General features: G+C 49.2%; 1 non-coding gene across 1 annotated transcript; it reads left to right on the top strand.

The window, feature by feature from the left end:
- The first annotated feature begins 1,316 nt into the window (after nucleotides 1–1,316).
- TRNAN-AUU (transfer RNA asparagine (anticodon AUU)) lies at nucleotides 1,317–1,390 on the top strand. Its single transcript has one exon. It is a non-coding gene; the product is annotated as a tRNA-Asn (tRNA).
- The last annotated feature ends 19,085 nt before the right edge of the window (nucleotides 1,391–20,475 follow it).

The raw sequence follows: 20,475 nt of genomic DNA, 5'->3' as shown, positions 1-20,475 counted from the left end.
TCTGAAAGTTAGTTGATAACAATCGTTTGGTTGTATGGTTGATGGGCAACTTAACTGATAACTCTTTTTGTTTCGGTTGCGTCGTCTGATGCCATTTGGCGAGTTTGTGACAAGTGGAGCGGATATCGGTTTCCATGCCGGCCGCCGGGTGGTATACGGGCGCCAGTAATGCCAGCTGCTTCCTAACTGTGTCCATGTAGGGAGGAGTGCAGCTATACTCTAATATGAACAGGGGCGTAGCAATAGCCACTGCAAAGGATGCAGGCGCAGGGGGGCCCTGGTAGGGGGAACACCAAGAGCCATTTTTAGCAGCAGGAGGGGGGCGCAGCACAGAAGAGGGGGCAGTGGGCACACAGCCGGATTTGTACTCTTAACCAGGGATGCTCATTCGGATCCCGGTTACCCGGATTAACTCGGGTATCCGACGTTTTTCCACTATCCAGGTCGGATCCGGATTCCAGATAGTTGTGCAGATATCCGGATAGCTATCTGCAGATAGTTTCACCACCGACCCGGATACCCACGGATATCTTCCGGATAATAACAAGAACCACCAACCTTTTGGTTAACAGCCAAATGCACTAATCAATTGTGCCACAGAGACTAGTTGTTGCTGCTAGGTGATTTTATGGGGATGTATGTGTGTCTTTTGGAGATAGGAAGCAAGTCTGCTCCAAGAAGTTTAATGCCACTTTTACCTACAACAAAGCACTCCATGCGTGGCAGCAGAGTGGCGCAGCGGAAGTGTGCTGGGCCCATAACCAAGCGGTTGATGGATCAAAACCATCCTCTGCTAGGCATGATTTCATTTTTGCACCTCGCTTTATCGCATGCGCAAAACGGTTTCCATAGCTCTGTAAGAGAACGTGTAATAAGGGCCCTGCCGTAACATAGATATTACGGTAGCTAAGACTACTCCTGGGCTTTTCTTGTAGTTGAAGAGATGAGTGAACTGTGACACCACACTTAAAAACCAAAAAAAAAAACAGCAAACAGAGAAGCTTCCCCATATTGTTACACTACTATCTATGTTACGGCAGGGCCCTTATAACACTTTCTCTTACAGGGCTATGGAAACCGTTTTGCCCATGCGATAAAGCGAGGTGCAAAAATGAAATCATGCCTAGCAGAGGATGGTTTCGATCCATCGACCTCTGGGTTATGGGCCCAGCACACTTCTGCTGCACCACTCAGCTGCCACACAGGGAGCGCTTTGTTGTAGGTAAAAGTGGCATTAAAGTTCTTGAAGAAGACTTACTTCCTCCCTCCAAAAGACACACATACATCCCCATAAAATCATGTAGCAGCAACAGCTAGTCTCTGTGGCACAATTGGTTAGTGCATTTGGCTATTAACCAAAAGGTTGGTGGTTCAAGCCCACCCAGGGATGGCTTTGTGAAGGGAACTAATGTACCCTTCTTAAACTTGAAGATTGTATACAAATGTAAGCAGACTGCAGAGTGGTGCAGCAGGAGTGTGCTGGGCCCATAACCCAGAGGTTGATGGATTGAGACCATCCTCTGCTAGGCATGATTTCCTTTTTGCACCTCGCTTTATCGCATGGGCAAAACGGTTTCCATAGCCCTGTAAGAGAACGTGTAATAAGGGCCCTGCCGTAACATAGATATTACGGTAGCTAAGACTACTCCTGGGCCTTTCTTGTGGTTAAAGAGATGAGTGAACTGTGACACCACACTTAAAAAAAAAACACAGCAAACAGAGAAGCTTCCCCATATTGGAGCATTGGATTTGGTAAAGTCTTAAAGGGGAACTGAAGAGAGAGGTATATGGAGGCTGTGATGTTTATTTCCTTTTAGACAATACCAGTTGCCTGGCAGCCCTGCTGATCCTCTGCCTCTAATACTATTAGCCATAGCCCCTGAACAAGCATGCAGCAGATAAGGTGTTTCAGTGGTTCAGACTTATAAGTCTGATCTGACAAGACTAGCTGCATGCTTGTTTCTGGTTTTAATCAGATACTACTGCAGAGAAATAGACCAGCAGGGCTGCCAGGCAACTGGTATTGATTAAAAGGAAATAAACAGGACAGCCTCCATATACCTCTCTCTTCAGTTCCCCTTTAAGCCAATGTGTTGACAGCATGTGTCTCATATGACTGTCTACAGGATCACTCACCACACAGCCCTGCACCCAGCATGTGTCTCATATGACTTGCAAATGCTGCACCAGTTTAGCCTGCTGCTTTGGTGCCCTTGCTCCTGTGGTGCCCTAGGCCATGGCCTATGTGGCCTAGTCCTAAATCCGGCCTTGAGCGGGGAGAGTGGCCCAACTCCCTACCTATACTGGGGACACCTAGCTCTGGCTAACTATACTGTGAGTTTTTTTTTTTTTTAATAACCTGCCCAGCCTGCCTTTCTAATTTCAGTTTAGTTTTTTTGTCTGATTGTTTGTTGTTGTTGTTGTTGTTGTTTTTTTTTTTTTGGGGGGGGGGCAGCCAAAGTCTTGCAGGAGGGGCTCAGTGATTTCTAGTTACACCCCTGAATGTGAATGAAGCCTAAACTAAAATATGAGAAGAGTCAGTTGTGAGTGTTATTATATGAAGTTCCAAAAGTCTCCCTCCTTCTGCTGCGATTTGTCCAGCGCCCCAGGCCAGCCGCCAAGCGATGAATGCATGCAGCATTATGCAGAGCAGTATAGCAGAACACGGATGACCTAATACTGGCATCTCCATAACATATGTATTACCGCCATATATCAGAGATTTCACTCCTCATTACAGCTCTGAAGATCGCAGGCCGCTCCGCACGTGACCGATTCCCCAGCGTGGTGTGATTGAATTTACACCGAGAAAGACGAGAACTTCATATCGACTCACAAACTAATAAAATGAGGAAAATTGCTCATAATCTAGTCATTCTCTTGCAGCAGCATTCTCAGCTCCACAGCTCACCCTGCTGCCTGTCCTGTGGTACTACAGCAGCTCCTGAGTGTAACGATCGGTGTAACACAGAGAGGATCTGATTACCGGTGAACTGCAGTATCACCGAGAATACAGATATATACCCGATTATTGATGATCTGCAGTATCACCGATAATCAGATATATCACTAACCTCTGGACACCTGAGTGATAAGAGTGTTATAATGCAACAGTAATACTTTGAGGACTGCACCTGAGGAGCAGGTGCAAGGCAGTAATAAGTACTGCACTATAGCAAGTTCCTTCCGATAGCCTGAGACTCTCCCGAGGGAGGAGTTAGGCTGGGAGTAGGAAGGACAGAACGTGAGTGACACCAAAGAGTGGATGTCACTGACAGATCTGTGAACTATCTCTAACAGGGGAGATAGTTCTCGAGGTCGGGCAAGCCAGGTCGTCAACACACACAGACAGATCAGGTACAGAGACAGGAGACGGATGCGGAATCCTAAAGACAAGCAGAGTTTGGCAACAGAGTATCAGAAGTGACAGAGGTACTAATTCAGAGATCAGAAGAATGGTCAGGAAAGCAGAAGGTCATAACAAATAATCAACAATGCCTAGTCTTGGGTGTGAGCTCCTTGATCATCAACACCCTGGAACTAGTCTAGATAATAACTGGATGGTAAGCTAATTCCTAATCTGAGGTGTGAGGTCCTTGGTCATCAACACCCTGGAACTGTTCTAGGTAATAACACAGATAACAAGCAGAATTCCTAGTCTGAGGTGTGAGGTCCTTGGTCATCAACACCCTGGAACTAGTCTAGATAATAACACAGATAACAAGCAGAATTCCTAGTCTGAGGTGTGAGGTCCTTGGTCATCAACACCCTGGAACTAGTCTAGGTAATAAACACAGATACTGACAAAAGGTCTGAGTGCTACCACGTAGTGATCGCAACGCCAGACACCAGAGAAATGACCAGCACCCAGTATATATACTAAAGCGCTCCTCAGCGTCTCCCCTAAGTGCTGGACCAATGAAAACCGACAGAATTGTCAGCTGACCGGCTTGGTCAGCTGACGCCCTTCTGACTGTCATAAAAGCTTTGTCTCTCAGCGCACGCACGCGTCCTTCTGAATCTGTGTGCACTATCAGTCCCAGCCATGCCAGACATGTTTTGCAATGTATCTGCTACGTTGGACGCCGAACCTGCCGCACCGCTATCCGAGCATGCGGCGGTTTCTCCGCGTTCAGCCGCACTGATAGCTGTGGGCCTATGCGTGCAACCTGCTGCGTCGGACGCGGAATCTGCCGCCTTGTTCACAGGGCATGCAGCGGTTTCTCCGCGCTCTGTCAAGCCAGTAGATGCAGGTCCAGGCGCGCAAGCTGCCGTGTTGGACGCGGAATCAGCCGCCTTACTCTGAGTACCTGCGGCGGCTCTTCCGCGTTTTCTCACAGTACCCCCCCCCCCCTGAGGAGTGGACTCCGGACAGCTCCTACCCGGTTTCTCAGGATGCAAAGCGTGGAACTCCTTCTTTAACTCATCCGCATGCATGCGACACTCAGGTACCCATGTTCTCTCCTCGATACCATACCCTTTCCAGTGAACTAAATACTGTACTGAGTTCTGTACAATACGTGAGTCTAAAATCTTTTCTACTTCGTACTCAGGTTGGTCATCCACCATCACAGGGGGAGGAGGAGTGGAACCCACATGCACTGCAGGCTTAAGCAGGGATACATGAAAGGATTTTACACCACGCATGCTGGCAGGAAGATCAATGGCATAAGTTACATTGTTGATCTTCCTGGTTACCGGAAAAGGGCCCACAAATCTGGGTCCTAACTTGGGCGAAGGCTGTTTCAGAGTCAAATGACGAGTGGACACCCAGACCAAGTCTCCTGGGCGAAATTTCCACTCCAAGGAACGTTTCTTGTCAGCTTGACCTTTCTGACTTTGAAAGGCCTTCTGCAAATTCTTTTTTATGATCCCCCAAATGTTCTTAAAAGACTCTTGCCAAGCCTCCAAGGCTGGAAACGGAGTGGAAGCCACTGGCAGTGGGGAGAATTTAGGCAACTTTCCAGTTACCACCTGAAACGGAGAGAATCCCGAGGAAGAGCTTTTCAAATTACTGTGTGCAAATTCTGCAAATGGCAAGAACTTGACCCAATCATTTTGTGCATCCTCAACATAACTGTGAGGAAACGCGGAAAAGCCGCCGTGTGTGCCAAGAGGCAGGCGGCTGACTCCGCGTCCTACGCGGCGGGTTGCTTGCGTCTGGTTGTGTGGTGGAACGCGGAAAAGCCGCCGCATGTCCTGACAGCAAAGCGGCTGTTTGCATGCAGCAGCATGTGCTTGGTGTGGCTGGGTCTGTTAGTGCATCTAGGCAGATGGAGAGCTATGCTCGCGCGGGCCTGAATGCAGGACCTTTATACCAGCAGGGGAAGTGTCAGCTGATCAGGAAGTTCAGCTGACTCCTGTAGGACTCATGATTGGCTGAATGGTTCGGGCGGGGCAGCAGAGTCCAGCAACTATATATTCTGCTGCTTAGTCAGTTGCTGGTTGCCTGTCGTTGCAATCACTTCGTGGTAGCACGCAGACCCTTAGTCAGATCCGAAAGTGTGCCGGGACCAGCTGGAGCTGTAATCCTACACTTAGCTAGATTCTGTTGATAGTCTAAAGTACTAGTTTGATTGTGATTATCTGTTATGACTTTCTGCCTGTCTGACTACACTGCCTCTGTCTTCTGATCCTGTACTTTGTTTGTCTGTGAGTTGCTTACTTGGCTTTCCCGACCCTGAGAACTATCTCTATCGCTAGGAGATAGTTCATGCCTGTATGTGCTGGGCACCTGCTTCACAGGGCCAGCTCTGTATGTGCTGGGCACCTGCTCCATAGGGCCAGCTCTGTATGTGCTGGGCACCTGCTTCACAGGGCCAGCTCTGTATGTGCTGGGCACCTGCTCACAGGGCCAGCTCTGTATGTGCTGGGCACCTGCTCACAGGGCCAGCTCTGTATGTGCTGGGCACCTGCTCCATAGGGCCAGCTCTGTATCTGCTGGGCACCTATTCACCGGGCCAGCTCTGTATTTGCTGGGCACCTGCTCCCCAGGGCCAGCACTGTATGTGCTGGGCACCTGCTCCACAGGGCCAGTTCTGTATCTGCTGGGCACCTGCTCCCCAGGGCCAACTCTGTATTTGCTGGGCACCTGCTCCACAGGGCCAGCGCTGTATTTGCTGGGCACCTGCTCCACAGGGCCAGCTCTGTATTTACTGCCCCAGGGCCCATCCTGTATTCATTGGGAACCTGCTCCTCAGATTCCGTAAGCTTGTTACTATTCTTCTGTATTCTGATCTTGTACCTTGTCATTCTGATACCCTGTTGCCGAACCTCGGCTCGCTCTTAGACTCTGCATCTGACTCCTGATTCTGTACCCCGATATTTCTGATACCCTGTTGCCGAACCCTGCTTGTTTATTAGTCTCCGCCTCTGCGTTCTGAATCTGTACTGTATCTGTCCGTGTGTTACGACCTGGCTTGCCTGACTTCGAGAACTGACCTTACTGTTAGAGGCAGTTCCCAGATCTGTTGGTGACACTCTCTCCTAGGTGTCACTCACGTTCTGTCCTTCCTACGCTCCGCCTGACTCCTCCCCCGGGAGAGTCCAGGCCTTCGGAAGGAATCTGTATTGCTGCAGTACTTCATACTGTACGGCACTTGTTTCTGAGGCTTAGTCCTCGAGGTATTACTGTTGCACCAAGCACTTACACTACTCAGGTGTTCAGAGGTTAGCGTTATATCGGATTATCGGTGATACTGCAGATCATCGATAATCGGGTATATTCTGCATTCTCGGTGATACTGCAGTTCACCGGTAATCAGACCCTCTCTCTGCTACACCGATCGTGACAATAACACCTTAGAAATTGTTCCAATGACTGATTAATTCTCTCCGTCTGACCATTGGTCTGTGGGTGGTAGCCTGACGAAAATGACAGTTCCATGCCCATTTGATGACAAAATGCCCTCCAAAATTTAGAAACAAATTGGATCTGACACTATATTTTCCGGAATGCCATGTAGCCGGAAAATGTGCATGATGAAAAGATCGGCCAACTCCTGGGCCGAGGGGAGTCCTTTCAGGGGCACAAAATGGGCCATTTTACTGAATCTGTCGACTACCACCCAAATGACCAACATGCCTTCAGACCTCGGGAGCTCACCCACAAAATCCATGGACAAGTGGGTCCATGGTTCACTCGGGGTGGGCAAAGGCTGCAATGTACCCACAGGTGCCAGACGGGAGGGTTTGCTTTTTGCACACACTGCACATTCTCTCACATACTCCTTGCAGTCAGTTGCCAAGGAAGGCCACCAAGCACATCTAGCAACAAGGTCCTGTGTTCTGGCGGCTCCAGGATGTCCAGCATTTTTGTGGGAGTGGAACATATGCAGTATCTGGAGACGGAATGGCAATGGTACGAACATGACCCCCTCAGGCTTCCCCTCAGGAATGTCCTGCTGAAAGGGACTTAACGTCTCCATCCAGTTCATCCAGGTCTCTGTGGCTGCCAGTACCACTTTCTGTGGGATAATAGTCTCTGGGTCTGAGGGCTGTGCTGTCTCTGGCTCAAAGCATCTGGACAAGGCATCTGCCTTAATGTTTTTACTACCCGGAGTGTACGTAATTACAAATCTGAATCTGGAGAAAAACAATGACCATCGAGCCTGACGGGGACTCAATCTTTTAGCCCCCTCGATGTATTCCAAATTTTTGTGATCAGTGTAAACTGTAATCATATGTTCTGCTCCTTCCAGCCAATGACGCCATTCTTCAAAGGCCAACTTAATGGCCAGGAGCTCCCTGTTGCCTATATCGTAGTTTTTCTCTGCTGGTGAAAACCTACGAGAGAAATAGGCACATGGGTGTAATCTTCCCTGCAACCCAGAACGCTGAGACAGCACAGCCCCCACCCCAACCTCTGAGGCATCCACCTCTACAATAAAGGGATAGGAGGTGTCGACGTGTCTCAAAATGGGTGCTGAACAAAACAATTCTTTCAATGTGGAGAAAGCAGTCTGAGCTTCGGGGGGCCAGTGGTTGGTATCTGCCCCTTTCTTAGTGAGACTGGTGAGGGGTGCAATGACTGTGGAGTGCCCCTTTATGAACCTTCTATAGTAATTAGCAAATCCTAGATATCTCTGGAGAGCCTTTAGTCCTACTGGTTGGGGCCATTCCAGGACAGCAGAGACTTTGGCCGGATCCATAGCAAGGCCCGAGGTAGAAATTATGTACCCCAAAAAAGCGACTGATGTAACTTCAAAAATGCATTTCTCCAATTTAGCATAAAGCATGTTTTGTCTTAGCTTGTGCAGCACAAATCTGACATGAGCCCTGTGCTCTGTGAGGTTATTTGAAAAGATTAGTATATCGTCCAGATATACCAGGACAAATTTACCCAACACCTCCCTGAATACTTCATTAATGAGTTCCTGAAAGACGGCCGGGGCGTTACACAACCCGAAGGGCATCACCAGGTACTCGTAATGCCCATCGGGTGTGTTAAAGGCCGTCTTCCACTCATCGCCCTCTCTGATCCGTACCAGGTTGTATGCACCCCGCAAATCCAACTTCGAGAAAATCTTAGCATTGGTGACCTGAGTGAATAAATCGTCTATCAAAGGCAATGGATAGCGATTTTTCACTGTGATTTTGTTCAGACCCCGATAGTCAATGCACGGCCGAAGGCCTCCGTCTTTTTTCTTTACAAAAAAGAAACCCGCTCCAGCAGGTGACCGGGAAGGGCGAATGAACCCCTTAGCTAAGTTTTCACGGATGTACTCCTGCATGGCCAATTTTTCTGGCCCAGACAAATTTTAGAGATGACCTCTAGGGGGCATACAACCAGACCGGAGATCGATGGGGCAATCAAAAGGGCGATGTGGAGGTAATTTATCGGCAGCCTTAGGACAAAATACGTCTGAAAATTCAGAATACTGATCTGGTACTCCCTCCAAGTGAATCTTGGTCTGGCCCAAGGTTACCTTCGCTAAACAATGATGAAAACAATGGGACGACCAGCTTGTTAGCTGACCAGTGGTCCAATTAATCTGAGGGGAGTGAAGGTGTAACCAAGGCATGCCAAGGATGATAGTGGAGGTTGTCATGTGTAACACAAAAAAATGAAAATTCTCCTGATGCAACACCCCTATAGTGACTCCCACCTCTGGGGTCTGGGACAGAGGACTGTTGTGTTGCAGAGGGTAATCATCCACTGCCATGACTAGAATAGGTGGTTTTACCAGGGTGAGTGGAATACCCAATTTCTTAGCAAATTCGTAATCCATAAAATTAGCCGCTGAGCCCGAGTCAACGAAGGCTTCAGTGACTTCAGATTTATCCTCCCAAGAAATCGTGCAAGGGAGAAGCAACCGTTTATCATCTAGGGGTAAAAATTGCACGCCTAGGGTATTACCCCCAACTACTCCTAGGCAGTAGCGTTTCCCGATTTCTTAGGGCAATTCTGTATCTTATGACCCCCCTCTGCACAATAAAGACACAGCTGCTCTGAAATCCTGCGTTTCCGCTCCACTTGAGACAACTTTGACCAACCAATCTGCATTGGCTCGGGTGGAGGCGAAACGGGAGGAGGTGGAGTCACAGGGGGTGTAGCGTAGGACAACAACTTTACATGGTCTCTACCCCGGGTCTGCCTCTGATAGCGCAGCCGACGATCTATCCTAATGGCCGATGAAATGGCCTCATCGATAGTCTTAGGTTCAGGCTGACTTAACATAAGATCGGAGACTTCATCTGACAAACCCGATAAGAAACAATCCAAAAGAGCAAAGGTCCCCCACCTGGCTGATACTGACCACCTCCTAAATTCAGCAGCATACTCTTCCACCCGACTCTTGCCTTGACGTAACAGCTTGAGCTTCCGCTCCGCCGTCGAGGCAATGTCTGGATCATCGTAAATTACTGCCATGGCTTTAAAAAATTCCTCTACAGAGGTTAGGGCTAAGTCCCCGACGGGCAGATTGTACGCCCAGGTCTGAGAATCACCTGATAACAAAGTTTTAATAAATGTGACCCTTTGGGCCATAGTTCCTGAAGATCTAGGTCTCAACTCAAAGTATGATAACACTCTACTCCTAAAATTTCGGAAGTCAGATCTGTGACCAGAACATTTTTCAGGTACAGGCATACGTATGTCTGTGCTAGGAGGAGATCGCACTTCATCCACAGCCGTCTGGAGGGTTTGTAAAGACCCGGACAAGGCATCAATTAACGCCCGGTGATTACCCAGCACTTGGTTGATGTTATCCACCGAAGTGGTAAGTGTGCCCAGACGGTCGGTGGGTGCGTCCATTTGCATTTTCGGTCTGGCGTTCTGTAACGATCGGTGTAACACAGAGAGGATCTGATTACCGGTGATCTGCAGTATCACCGAGAATACAGATATATCACTAACCTCTGGACACCTGAGTGATAAGAGTGTTATAATGCAACAGTAATACTTTGAGGACTGCACCTGAGGAGCAGGTGCAAGGCAGTAATAAGTACTGCACTAAAGCAAGTTCCTTCCGATAGCCTGAGACTCTCCCGAGGGAGGAGTTAGGCTGGGAGTAGGAAGGACAGAATGTGAGTGACACCAAAGAGTGGATGTCACTGACAGATCTGTGAACTATCTCTAACAGGGGAGATAGTTCTCGAGGTCGGGCAAGCCAGGTCGTCAACACACAGACAGATCAGGTACAGAGACAGGAGACAGATGCAGAATCCTAAAGACAAGCAGAGTTTGGCAACAGAGTGTGAGGAAACGCGGAAAAGCCGCCGCTAGCGCTCAGAATGAGGCGGCTGTTTCCGCGTCTGACATGGCGACACAACGCGGAGAAACCGCCGCATGCCGCATGGGCAGAGCGGTGGGGTCCGCATTGAATGCGGAAGTTTGTCCGCATGGCAATACTACTAACGCGGTGGTTGAACGCGGAGAAGCCGCCGCTTGCTTGGAGAGCAGCGCGGCGGCTCCCGCGTCTGGAACAGATACATTGCAAAACATGTCTGGTGTGGCTGGGACTGCTAGTCCACACAGGTTCAGATGGACGCACGCGCGCGCTGAGAGGCAGAACTTATATGACAGTCAGAGGAGAGTCAGCTGACCCAGCTGGTCAGCTGACACTTTCACCACCTTTCATTGGTCCAGCACTTAGGGGTGGCGCTGGAGAGCGCTATGGTATATATACTAGGTGCTGGTCATTCCTCTGGTGTCTGACGTTGCGATCACAACGTGGTAGCACTCAGACCTTGTTGTCAGTATCTGTGTTCTAGCTTAGTTCCAAAGGTGTTGACGGCTACGGATCTCACACCTTAGCGTTAGGAAGTTCTGTTTATCTGTACTTTTGTCTAGACTAGTCCTCAGGTGTTGACGGCCAAGGATTTCACACCTTAGTCTAGGAATTGTTGATTATCTGTTATGACCTTTTGCTTGCCTGACAATCCTCCTGATCTCTGATTCTGTACCTTGCTATTCTGATACTCTGTTGCCAAACTCTGCTTGTCCGTAGACTCCTCTCCTGTCTCCTGTATCTGTACCTTATCTGTCTGTGTGTTACGACCCAGCCTGCCCGACCTCGAGAACTATCTTCTCTGCTGGGAGATAGTTCACCGTACTAGTGAGTGACACTTCACCATTGGTGTCACTCATCTTCAGTCCTTCCCTCTCGCAGCCTGGCTCCGCCCCTTGGGGAGCATCAGGCCATTGGAAGGAATCTGTACTCTGAGCAGTATCTCTTACTGCCTTACACCTGCACCCCAGGTGCAGTCCTCAAAGTATTACTGTTGCACCAAACACTCATATTACTCAGGTGTCCAGAGGTTAGAGATATATCTGATTATCGATGATACTGCAGATCATCAATAATCGGGTATAAATCTGTATTCTCGGTGATACTGCAGATCACCGGTAATCAGATCCTCTCTGTGTTACACCGATCGTTACACAGAGTATCAGAAGTGGCAGAGGTACTAAATCAGAGATCAGAAGAATGGTCAGGGAAGCAGAAGGTCATAACAAATAATCAACAATGCCTATCAACACCCTGGAACTAGTCTAGATAATAACACAGATAACAAGCAGAATTCCTAGTCTGAGGTGTGAGGTCCTTGGTCATCAACACCCTGGAACTAGTCTAGGTAATAAACACAGATACTGACAAAAGGTCTGAGTGCTACCACGTAGTGATCGCAACGCCAGACACCAGAGAAATGACCAGCACCCAGTATATATACTAAAGCGCTCCTCAGCGTCTCCCCTAAGTGCTGGACCAATGAAAACCGACAGAATTGTCAGCTGACCGGCTTGGTCAGCTGACGCCCTTCTGACTGTCATAAAAGCTTTGTCTCTCAGCGCACGCACGCGTCCTTCTGAATCTGTGTGCACTATCAGTCCCAGCCATGCCAGACATGTTTTGCAATGTATCTGCTACGTTGGACGCCGAACCTGCCGCACCGCTATCCGAGCATGCGGCGGTTTCTCCGCGTTCAGCCGCACTGATAGCTGTGGGCCTATGCGTGCAACCTGCTGCGTCGGACGCGGAATCTGCCGCCTTGTTCACAGGGCATGCAGCGGTTTCTCCGCGCTCTGTCAAGCCAGTAGATGCAGGTCCAGGCGCGCAAGCTGCCGTGTTGGACGCGGAATCAGCCGCCTTACTCTGAGTACCTGCGGCGGCTCTTCCGCGTTTTCTCACAGTACCCCCCCCCCCCCTGAGGAGTGGACTCCGGACAGCTCCTACCCGGTTTCTCAGGATGCAAAGCGTGGAACTCCTTCTTTAACTCATCCGCATGCATGCGACACTCAGGTACCCATGTTCTCTCCTCGATACCATACCCTTTCCAGTGAACTAAATACTGTACTGAGTTCTGTACAATACGTGAGTCTAAAATCTTTTCTACTTCGTACTCAGGTTGGTCATCCACCATCACAGGGGGAGGAGGAGTGGAACCCACATGCACTGCAGGCTTAAGCAGGGATACATGAAAGGATTTTACACCACGCATGCTGGCAGGAAGATCAATGGCATAAGTTACATTGTTGATCTTCCTGGTTACCGGAAAAGGGCCCACAAATCTGGGTCCTAACTTGGGCGAAGGCTGTTTCAGAGTCAAATGACGAGTGGACACCCAGACCAAGTCTCCTGGGCGAAATTTCCACTCCAAGGAACGTTTCTTGTCAGCTTGACCTTTCTGACTTTGAAAGGCCTTCTGCAAATTCTTTTTTATGACCCCCCAAATGTTCTTAAAAGACTCTTGCCAAGCCTCCAAGGCTGGAAACGGAGTGGAAGCCACTGGCAGTGGGGAGAATTTAGGCAACTTTCCAGTTACCACCTGAAACGGAGAGAATCCCGAGGAAGAGCTTTTCAAATTACTGTGTGCAAATTCTGCAAATGGCAAGAACTTGACCCAATCATTTTGTGCATCCTCAACATAACTGTGAGGAAACGCGGAAAAGCCGCCGTGTGTGCCAAGAGGCAGGCGGCTGACTCCGCGTCCTACGCGGCGGTTTGCTTGCGTCTGGTTGTGTGGTGGAACGCGGAAAAGCCGCCGCATGTCCTGACAGCAAAGCGGCTGTTTGCATGCAGCAGCATGTGCTTGGTGTGGCTGGGTCTGTTAGTGCATCTAGGCAGATGGAGAGCTATGCTCGCGCGGGCCTGAATGCAGGACCTTTATACCAGCAGGGGAAGTGTCAGCTGATCAGGAAGGTCAGCTGATTCCTGCAGGACTCATGATTGGCTGAATGGTTCGGGCGGGGCAGCAGAGTCCAGCAACTATATATTCTGCTGCTTAGTCAGTTGCTGGTTGCCTGTCGTTGCAATCACTTCGTGGTAGCACGCAGACCCTTAGTCAGATCCGAAAGTGTGCCGGGACCAGCTGGAGCTGTAATCCTACACTTAGCTAGATTCTGTTGATAGTCTAAAGTACTAGTTTGATTGTGATTATCTGTTATGACTTTCTGCCTGTCTGACTACACTGCCTCTGTCTTCTGATCCTGTACTTTGTTTGTCTGTAAGTTGCCGACTTGGCCTTCCCGACCCTGAGAACTATCTCTATCGCTAGGAGATAGTTCATGCCTGTATTTACTGGGTACCTGCTCCATAGGGCCAGCTCTGTATTTGCTGGGCACCTGCTCCCCAGGGCCAGCGCTGTATTTGCTGGGCACCTGCTCCACAGGGCCAGCTCTGTATTTACTGCCCCAGGGCCCATCCTGTATTCATTGGGAACCTGCTCCTCAGGTTCCTCAAGCTTGTTACTATTCTTCTGTATTCTGATCTTGCACCTTGTCATTCTGATACCCTGTTGCCGAACCTCGGCTCGCTCTTAGACTCTGCATCTGACTCCTGATTCTGTACCCCGATATTTCTGATACCCTGTTGCCGAACCCTGCTTGTTTATTAGTCTCCGCCTCTGCGTTCTGAATCTGTACTGTATCTGTCCGTGTGTTACGACCTGGCTTGCCTGACTTCGAGAACTGACCTTACTGTTAGAGGCAGTTCCCAGATCTGTTGGTGACACTCTCTCCTAGGTGTCACTCACGTTCTGTCCTTCCTACGCTCCGCCTGACTCCTCCCCCGGGAGAGTCCAGGCCTTCGGAAGGAATCTGTATTGCTGCAGTACTTCATACTGTACGGCACTTGTTTCTGAGGCTTAGTCCTCGAGGTATTACTGTTGCACCAAGCACTTACACTACTCAGGTGTTCAGAGGTTAGCGTTATATCGGATTATCGGTGATACTGCAGATCATCGATAATCGGGTATATTCTGCATTCTCGGTGATACTGCAGTTCACCGGTAATCAGACCCTCTCTCTGCTACACCGATCGTGACAATAACACCTTAGAAATTGTTCCAATGACTGATTAATTCTCTCCGTCTGACCATTGGTCTGTGGGTGGTAGCCTGACGAAAATGACAGTTCCATGCCCATTTGATGACAAAATGCCCTCCAAAATTTAGAAACAAATTGGATCTGACACTATATTTTCCGGAATGCCATGTAGCCGGAAGATATGCAGGATGAAAAGATCGGCCAACTCCTGGGCCGAGGGGAGTCCTTTCAGGGGCACAAAATGGGCCATTTTACTGAATCTGTCGACTACCACCCAAATGACCAACATGCCTTCAGACCTCGGGAGCTCACCCACAAAATCCATGGACAAGTGGGGTCCATGGTTCACTCGGGGTGGGCAAAGGCTGCAATGTACCCACAGGTGCCAGACGGGAGGGTTTGCTTTTGCACACACTGCACATTCTCTCACATACTCCTTGCAGTCAGTTGCCAAGGAAGGCCACCAAGCACATCTAGCAACAAGGTCCTGTGTTCTGGCGGCTCCAGGATGTCCAGCATTTTTGTGGGAGTGGAACATATGCAGTATCTGGAGACGGAATGGCAATGGTACGAACATGACCCCCTCAGGCTTCCCCTCAGGAATGTCCTGCTGAAAGGGACTTAACGTCTCCATCCAGTTCATCCAGGTCTCTGTGGCTGCCAGTACCACTTTCTGTGGGATAATAGCTCTCTGGGTCTGAGGGCTGTGCTGTCTCTGGCTCAAAGCATCTGGACAAGGCATCTGCCTTAATGTTTTTACTACCCGGAGTGTACGTAATTACAAATCTGAATCTGGAGAAAAACAATGACCATCGAGCCTGACGGGGACTCAATCTTTTAGCCCCCTCGATGTATTCCAAATTTTTGTGATCAGTGTAAACTGTAATCATATGTTCTGCTCCTTCCAGCCAATGACGCCATTCTTCAAAGGCCAACTTAATGGCCAGGAGCTCCCTGTTGCCTATATCGTAGTTTTTCTCTGCTGGTGAAAACCTACGAGAGAAATAGGCACATGGGTGTAATCTTCCCTGCAACCCAGAACGCTGAGACAGCACAGCCCCCACCCCAACCTCTGAGGCATCCACCTCTACAATAAAGGGATAGGAGGTGTCGACGTGTCTCAAAATGGGTGCTGAACAAAACAATTCTTTCAATGTGGAGAAAGCAGTCTGAGCTTCGGGGGGCCAGTGGTTGGTATCTGCCCCTTTCTTAGTGAGACTGGTGAGGGGTGCAATGACTGTGGAGTGCCCCTTTATGAACCTTCTATAGTAATTAGCAAATCCTAGATATCTCTGGAGAGCCTTTAGTCCTACTGGTTGGGGCCATTCCAGGACAGCAGAGACTTTGGCCGGATCCATAGCAAGGCCCGAGGTAGAAATTATGTACCCCAAAAAAGCGACTGATGTAACTTCAAAAATGCATTTCTCCAATTTAGCATAAAGCATGTTTTGTCTTAGCTTGTGCAGCACAAATCTGACATGAGCCCTGTGCTCTGTGAGGTTATTTGAAAAGATTAGTATATCGTCCAGATATACCAGGACAAATTTACCCAACACCTCCTGAATACTTCATTAATGAGTTCCTGAAAGACGGCCGGGGCGTTACACAACCCGAAGGGCATCACCAGGTACTCGTAATGCCCATCGGGTGTGTTAAAGGCCGTCTTCCACTCATCGCCCTCTCTGATCCGTACCAGGTTGTATGCACCCCGCAAATCCAACTTCGAGAAAATCTTAGCATTGGTGACCTGAGTGAATAAATCGTCTATCAAAGGCAATGGATAGCGATTTTTCACTGTGATTTTGTTCAGACCCCGATAGTCAATGCACGGCCGAAGGCCTCCGTCTTTTTTCTTTACAAAAAAGAAACCCGCTCCAGCAGGTGACCGGGAAGGGCGAATGAACCCTTAGCTAAGTTTTCACGGATGTACTCCTGCATGGCCAATTTTTCTGGCCCAGACAAATTTTAGAGATGACCTCTAGGGGGCATACAACCAGACCGGAGATCGATGGGGCAATCAAAAGGGCGATGTGGAGGTAATTTATCGGCAGCCTTAGGACAAAATACGTCTGAAAATTCAGAATACTGATCTGGTACTCCCTCCAAGTGAATCTTGGTCTGGCCCAAGGTTACCTTCGCTAAACAATGATGAAAACAATGGGACGACCAGCTTGTTAGCTGACCAGTGGTCCAATTAATCTGAGGGGAGTGAAGGTGTAACCAAGGCATGCCAAGGATGATAGTGGAGGTTGTCATGTGTAACACAAAAAAATGAAAATTCTCCTGATGCAACACCCCTATAGTGACTCCCACCTCTGGGGTCTGGGACAGAGGACTGTTGTGTTGCAGAGGGTAATCATCCACTGCCATGACTAGAATAGGTGGTTTTACCAGGGTGAGTGGAATACCCAATTTCTTAGCAAATTCGTAATCCATAAAATTAGCCGCTGAGCCCGAGTCAACGAAGGCTTCAGTGACTTCAGATTTATCCTCCCAAGAAATCGTGCAAGGGAGAAGCAACCGTTTATCATCTAGGGGTAAAAATTGCACGCCTAGGGTATTACCCCCAACTACTCCTAGGCAGTAGCGTTTCCCGATTTCTTAGGGCAATTCTGTATCTTATGACCCCCCTCTGCACAATAAAGACACAGCTGCTCTGAAATCCTGCGTTTCCGCTCCACTTGAGACAACTTTGACCGACCAATCTGCATTGGCTCGGGTGGAGGCGAAACGGGAGGAGGTGGAGTCACAGGGGGTGTAGCGTAGGACAACAACTTTACATGGTCTCTACCCCGGGTCTGCCTCTGATAGCGCAGCCGACGATCTATCCTAATGGCCGATGAAATGGCCTCATCGATAGTCTTAGGTTCAGGCTGACTTAACATAAGATCGGAGACTTCATCTGACAAACCCGATAAGAAACAATCCAAAAGAGCAAAGGTCCCCCACCTGGCTGATACTGACCACCTCCTAAATTCAGCAGCATACTCTTCCACCCGACTCTTGCCTTGACGTAACATCTTGAGCTTCCGCTCCGCCGTCGAGGCAATGTCTGGATCATCGTAAATTACTGCCATGGCTTTAAAAAATTCCTCTACAGAGGTTAGGGCTAAGTCCCCGACGGGCAGATTGTACGCCCAGGTCTGAGAATCACCTGATAACAAAGTTTTAATAAATGTGACCCTTTGGGCCATAGTTCCTGAAGATCTAGGTCTCAACTCAAAGTATGATAACACTCTACTCCTAAAATTTCGGAAGTCAGATCTGTGACCAGAACATTTTTCAGGTACAGGCATACGTATGTCTGTGCTAGGAGGAGATCGCACTTCATCCACAGCCGTCTGGAGGGTTTGTAAAGACCCGGACAAGGCATCAATTAACGCCCGGTGATTACCCAGCACTTGGTTGATGTTATCCACCGAAGTGGTAAGTGTGCCCAGACGGTCGGTGGGTGCGTCCATTTGCATTTTCGGTCTGGCGTTCTGTAACGATCGGTGTAACACAGAGAGGATCTGATTACCGGTGATCTGCAGTATCACCGAGAATACAGATATATCACTAACCTCTGGACACCTGAGTGATAAGAGTGTTATAATGCAACAGTAATACTTTGAGGACTGCACCTGAGGAGCAGGTGCAAGGCAGTAATAAGTACTGCACTAAAGCAAGTTCCTTCCGATAGCCTGAGACTCTCCCGAGGGAGGAGTTAGGCTGGGAGTAGGAAGGACAGAATGTGAGTGACACCAAAGAGTGGATGTCACTGACAGATCTGTGAACTATCTCTAACAGGGGAGATAGTTCTCGAGGTCGGGCAAGCCAGGTCGTCAACCACACAGACAGATCAGGTACAGAACAGGAGACAGATGCAGAATCCTAAAGACAAGCAGAGTTTGGCAACAGAGTGAGAGGAAACGCGGAAAAGCCGCCGCTAGCGCTCAGAATGAGGCGGCTGTTTCCGCGTCTGACATGGCGACACAACGCGGAGAAACCGCCGCATGCCGCATGGGCAGAGCGGTGGGGTCCGCATTGAATGCGGAAGTTTGTCCGCATGGCAATACTACTAACGCGGTGGTTGAACGCGGAGAAGCCGCCGCTTGCTTGGAGAGCAGCGCGGCGGCTCCCGCGTCTGGAACAGATACATTGCAAAACATGTCTGGTGTGGCTGGGACTGCTAGTCCACACAGGTTCAGATGGACGCACGCGCGCGCTGAGAGGCAGAACTTATATGACAGTCAGAGGAGAGTCAGCTGACCCAGCTGGTCAGCTGACACTTTCACCACCTTTCATTGGTCCAGCACTTAGGGGTGGCGCTGGAGAGCGCTATGGTATATATACTAGGTGCTGGTCATTCCTCTGGTGTCTGACGTTGCGATCACAACGTGGTAGCACTCAGACCTTGTTGTCAGTATCTGTGTTCTAGCTTAGTTCCAAAGGTGTTGACGGCTACGGATCTCACACCTTAGCGTTAGGAAGTTCTGTTTATCTGTACTTTTGTCTAGACTAGTCCTCAGGTGTTGACGGCCAAGGATTTCACACCTTAGTCTAGGAATTGTTGATTATCTGTTATGACCTTTTGCTTGCCTGACAATCCTCCTGATCTCTGATTCTGTACCTTGCTATTCTGATACTCTGTTGCCAAACTCTGCTTGTCCGTAGACTCCTCTCCTGTCTCCTGTATCTGTACCTTATCTGTCTGTGTGTTACGACCCAGCCTGCCCGACCTCGAGAACTATCTTCTCTGCTGGGAGATAGTTCACCGTACTAGTGAGTGACACTTCACCATTGGTGTCACTCATCTTCAGTCCTTCCCTCTCGCAGCCTGGCTCCGCCCCTTGGGGAGCATCAGGCCATTGGAAGGAATCTGTACTCTGAGCAGTATCTCTTACTGCCTTACACCTGCACCCCAGGTGCAGTCCTCAAAGTATTACTGTTGCACCAAACACTCATATTACTCAGGTGTCCAGAGGTTAGAGTTATATCTGATTATCGATGATACTGCAGATCATCAATAATCGGGTATAAATCTGTATTCTCGGTGATACTGCAGATCACCGGTAATCAGATCCTCTCTGTGTTACACCGATCGTTACACAGAGTATCAGAAGTGGCAGAGGTACTAAATCAGAGATCAGAAGAATGGTCAGGGAAGCAGAAGGTCATAACAAATAATCAACAATGCCTATCAACACCCTGGAACTAGTCTAGATAATAACACAGATAACAAGCAGAATTCCTAGTCTGAGGTGTGAGGTCCTTGGTCATCAACACCCTGGAACTAGTCTAGGTAATAAACACAGATACTGACAAAAGGTCTGAGTGCTACCACGTAGTGATCGCAACGCCAGACACCAGAGAAATGACCAGCACCCAGTATATATACTAAAGCGCTCCTCAGCGCCTTCCCTAAGTGCTGGACCAATGAAAACCGACAGAATTGTCAGCTGACCGGCTTGGTCAGCTGACGCCCTTCTGACTGTCATAAAAGCTTTGTCTCTCAGCGCGCGCGCGCGCGTCCTTCTGAATCTGTGTGCACTATCAGTCCCAGCCATGCCAGACATGTTTTGCAATGTATCTGCTACGTTGGACGCCGAACCTGCCGCACCGCTATCCGAGCATGCGGCGGTTTCTCCGCGTTCAGCCGCACTGATAGCTGTGGGCCTATGCGTGCAACCTGCTGCGTCGGACGCGGAATCTGCCGCCTTGTTCAC

This window comes from Hyperolius riggenbachi, chromosome 7, assembly GCF_040937935.1.
Source record: "Hyperolius riggenbachi isolate aHypRig1 chromosome 7, aHypRig1.pri, whole genome shotgun sequence".
In the NCBI taxonomy this organism is placed as follows: Eukaryota; Metazoa; Chordata; class Amphibia; order Anura; family Hyperoliidae; genus Hyperolius; species Hyperolius riggenbachi.
This window is presented reverse-complemented; position numbering and strand designations above follow the sequence as displayed.